The sequence below is a fragment of the Ornithodoros turicata genome, chromosome 3 (genome assembly GCF_037126465.1).
Source record: "Ornithodoros turicata isolate Travis chromosome 3, ASM3712646v1, whole genome shotgun sequence".
NCBI lineage: Eukaryota > Metazoa > Arthropoda > Arachnida > Ixodida > Argasidae > Ornithodoros > Ornithodoros turicata.
The window spans coordinates 60120285-60124700 of record NC_088203.1 but is presented as its reverse complement, the minus strand read 5'-3'; the positions used below and the strand labels follow the sequence as shown (position 1 = coordinate 60124700).

Genomic DNA, 4416 nt, shown 5'->3' with positions numbered 1-4416 from the left:
AGCATATTTTTCCAACAAAAATACAATACCCAGTTGGAAATCTGTTGCAAGTGGATCATCTTTAAAACCACTTGCAAGTGGTTTATGAAACAATTCCCACTTGAGAAACCACTTCAGCCAGACCCCTTTGAGATCCACTTTGAAAACCACTTCCAACCATGTCCACTTTGGAAACCACTTGTAAGTGGTTTATGAAACAATTCCCACTTGAGAAACCACTTGCAGTTGGATCCACCTTGAAAACCACTTGTAACCAAGTCCACTTTGGAACCCACTTGCAAGCAGATCCACTCTGGAAACCACGATGTGGTTTCCAGACTGAATGTACTTACAAGTGGTTTCCAGAGTGGAAAGGGCTGCAAGTGGCTTTTCTAGGTGGGTCCAGCTCCAACTGGTTTCTGAGGTAGGGATCACTGCATAAACCAAACTACTTGTAGATGGTGAAAGAAAACATTCCTTGCTGCATAGTGTGTACATGGAGGAAGAAATGACACTGCACGTGGAGCAGGGAACGTTATAACAGCATTTGCAGTATTTTGTTCACTACATAATCACACAACATTAACGTGAACCTGAAGGCGTAAGTACAACAGTGCTTCAGTGCAGAACACAACATATGTATTTAACTGTCTAAGTTAACTCCACAAACTCACACTCCCAGACCAGAAATCTTATTCGGTTTAAGCGGAGATCACATACACAATTTTCATTGAAAGTGACCAAAATTTATCATTCCGAATCGACGAATGTTTTAAATGTGAATGTGAAGTGGAACCAGTCGCACAGTTGGAGGTCTGCCTATAGTTTCCCATTGGCCAACAGCATCAAGGATTTTCCCATTAAAGTCACACTGAAATTCTAATTTCCGATGCACTTTTTGAATGCGCAGTGATTATTCTGTTGCATCAGAAAGCATGTTTTCGCTGTAAAAATGAGTTACACAAAATACCGTTCCTGCGTGAACATTTATTCTTACACACATAAAAATACAGAGGATGTGAAAATATTTAAAGTGGCAGATACAACTGTGAAAGTTATTTGTGATGTTTTTATAAGAGCGAGTATTCACCAAGCGGTTGAAAATCGCTAGCAGGACATAGAAATGCCAAGAACAGAAACCGTAATAAGCACTTACATGTTGTGAAGGTATTCTGTCAATCATCAACACACACCATAAATCCACAATGAGAAAGTTCACAGAGATGTCTCCCCATGTCCGAACAGTGACGACGAAAAAAAATGGCATGAAGCTTTTTTTCGTAGGAGATTTCTAATGCCCGTCCAGCTTGCCTTTCTTGCGTGAAATTTAAGTCCAGCTTCGTTGAGAATCCGTTTTGTCCACCTGCCAAATGCCGACGCCCCTATGCCAGTCGCGTCGAACGAGGGTAACCTTCAAGTAATAACATTTCGAAAGATAATGCAAAAGCTGCTGGAACAGCCGCATGTCAACGTATGTGAGCAGCAAAATATATTACATACCGTTGGACACAGCGCGTGTGGCAACACACTGAGAGCACGATCCTCCCGTCAACGGCCGCGGTGCCTGCGAGTGCAAGGGTAAAAACATGCACAGCGGTGTTGAAAAAACGGGAATGCTTGACAAATCGACTACTGACCTTAGAGACGGATAAAATCCTCGAAATCAAGCACGAATGACGCCGAGTACTTAAGAGCGACCGCGCACAACCCTATGCTCCAACATTTCGTGAGAGACTGGAGAGTGGAGACCGTTGGCGGTCCCGGCCGGCGTCCCCCCTCGCTTCTGGAGGACGAGTCGACATACATCCACTGATTGTTGTACGGAATGCATTAAAAATGGCTTACAGTAAGAGGTGAAATAGCAAGGTACCATGGCACATGTACTTTTGAGGATAATACGTTCACAAACATTTGAAATGACGCGAACTATTTTCAACTCGCACGATGTGGTGCGCCACGGAGACGTATTACGACGCGCCCTCTTGGCGATATCGCGGCCGAAGTTCCTCCTCGGTCGATTTGTTCGGAATAAATTTTAATTTCAAGTTTTCATTTAAATTTCACTTGCAATAATTTCGATACGGTTCGTGTGATGGAATTTCACTTGTTTGAATTGGTTTGAATTAGTTCTTCCTCAATACGAACACGATAAGCGTTCTTCTTAATTATATATTATCCTAATCATTTTTTCTTTTTCCTGCCAATAAATTCCCCAATCATATATTATTACTTAATTTGAGAGTGATGATGTACCGTTGTACTCGACCTCTCGATCTTCCATCCTGAACCACTCTGGCCTCAAAGTGGGTACATTTCTGACCGCTTTGGCCCCTAAGTGGATCCGTTCTTGACCTCCTTGGCTTCTAAGTGGATCAATTCTTCACCACTTTGGCCTTAAGTGGATCCTTCCTTGGCCACTTTAGCCCCAAAGTGGATCTCTGCTTGACCACTTTGGTCTTAAGTGGATCCCTCCTTGGCCACTTTAGCCCCAAAGTGGATCTCTGCTTGACCACTTTGGCCTTCAAGTGGATCCTGTTTAAACCACTTTAGGCTTTAAGTGGATCCTGTTTAAACCACTTCAGATTCCACTTTGTTTTTCCAACTGGGTATTGAGGCAACATTTGTGTTATGCTGCTGCAACATTGACACAGGATTACAGCCATATTTATTCAACACAAATACAATATTGAGACAACATTTGTCTTATGTTTCTGCAACGTAGAGACAGCATTACACCCATATTTCTCCAACACATACAGTGTGGAGGCAACATTTGGGTTGTGTTGTTGCTACATTTAGACAGCGTTACAGCTCAGCTCTGTTTATTGGAAAAGAAATACGACATTTCAGGCAAAATATTCGTAATGTGCCCGGGGTTTGTGTGTGTGTGGGGGGGGGGGGGGGGGGTGTCTCATGCGTTCCTCGCAGTTAATATCCCATGCAGTACAAGCATGACTTAAAACATGGTACTTGACAGAAAGAGATGTCAGGAATGTTGTCGGGTATACTTGATTTATTATAGATACATAGACTAATTGCAAGTTGCATCATTGTCACCGTCAAAAATGTTTTATGCCCCACTACACTTAATGAAAGTAACCCAACAGTTTGTTTCAGTATATGCTCCATCCTGTTGGACACCCAAGTGGTTTGCCCCGCAGGGTCTACCTCCATAGGTAGCTCTCCTGACTGATGACAATAGGGGGGTCCACCACCCCCATTCAGGCGGGAGGGGCAGAGCACTTATGTAGTCACGCATTGAAAAATGTGTACACACAGTGCTGCAATGTTGATGCAGTGTTGTGCATAAGATGCTAGAGTGTTACAAATGAATGTTGCAAATGAAGTTGTGGACATTAGCAACATTGCAGTATGACATTGATGAAATGTTGTCATACCATTCGGCACTACCTGCGGTGTGTTCAACAAATATCATTTTAACGCTTTACAATGTTGTAGGAACGGCACATAACCATTGCCTAAATGTTGTGTTGTGTTACAGAAATATGGCTGTAACACTGTCATAATGTAGCGAATACATCACCCAAATGTTACCACAACGTTGTGTGCATGTTGAAGAATATTTCTGTAAAGGTGTCACAATACTGGTGAAACGTGACAAAAATGTTGCCTCAATATTGTATTTCTCTGGGGAAACGTTGTTCTAATGCTGCCACAATGTTGGAGAAATGTTTTCCGGCAATGTTACTGCAACAGATTTCCAAGTGGACATTAGCCAGTTTCTGCAAAGCTTGAGCAAAACATTATCACAACATTCCTGCAAAAAATTGTGCTAGGGTTGATATTTTCTCTTTTTGAAACCAGGGATACCAACGAAAACGAAGTGACTGAAAAGGACCACAGTGTCGAGTGTAAATCTTCCTACGACATCAACCTTTCATGCTTGTCGGGCTGAAAGAACAGCTACACTGGGTGCGGAAAGGCTTTTGCGGAGGCACCAAAGGGATGAGTCAAAAAGACAAGACAACGTATGTAACTTTATGCAGCTTGTTCTTGGCATAGCTGGTTGACAACTGACATCAAGGTTGATAGACTGCTTGGTGACCTAAATTTTATACATGAAATCAAGTAAACAGCCTTCAAATATTGCTTTTTGCCTTTCTTGTCGGGGTTGTGAGCATAAAATTCTGCATGTCTGACCGTTGTCAGTGTCTAATACCAATTTTTGCGTATTGCAGGTGCAGTGTGCAGATTGCACAAACACTGCTGAAAGTAGCATATCACATAATGAAGAAGAAGTGACCGAACATTCCACCATTGAGAAAGAAGTTGCAGAGTTTTTGGCTGGATTTGGAAGCATGATAACCAGTCAGGAGAATGCCATGACAGAAGAAAGGGGTAGTCAAGTTTCCTCAGGGGACATTAGTCTAAACTTTCTTTCAACGTTGAATGATGCAAACATTGTGTCATTTACTG

General features: G+C 42.4%; 1 long non-coding RNA gene across 1 annotated transcript; it reads right to left on the bottom strand.

Moving 5' to 3' along the window:
* Positions 1-1011: 1011 nt before the first annotated feature.
* On the bottom strand, positions 1012-1737 carry LOC135387166 (uncharacterized). The gene is made up of 3 exons (XR_010420907.1): positions 1617-1737; positions 1480-1543; positions 1012-1390 (listed from the first exon to the last, which is right to left on the bottom strand). It is a non-coding gene; the product is annotated as an uncharacterized LOC135387166 (long non-coding RNA).
* Between the last annotated feature and the right edge of the window lie 2679 nt (positions 1738-4416).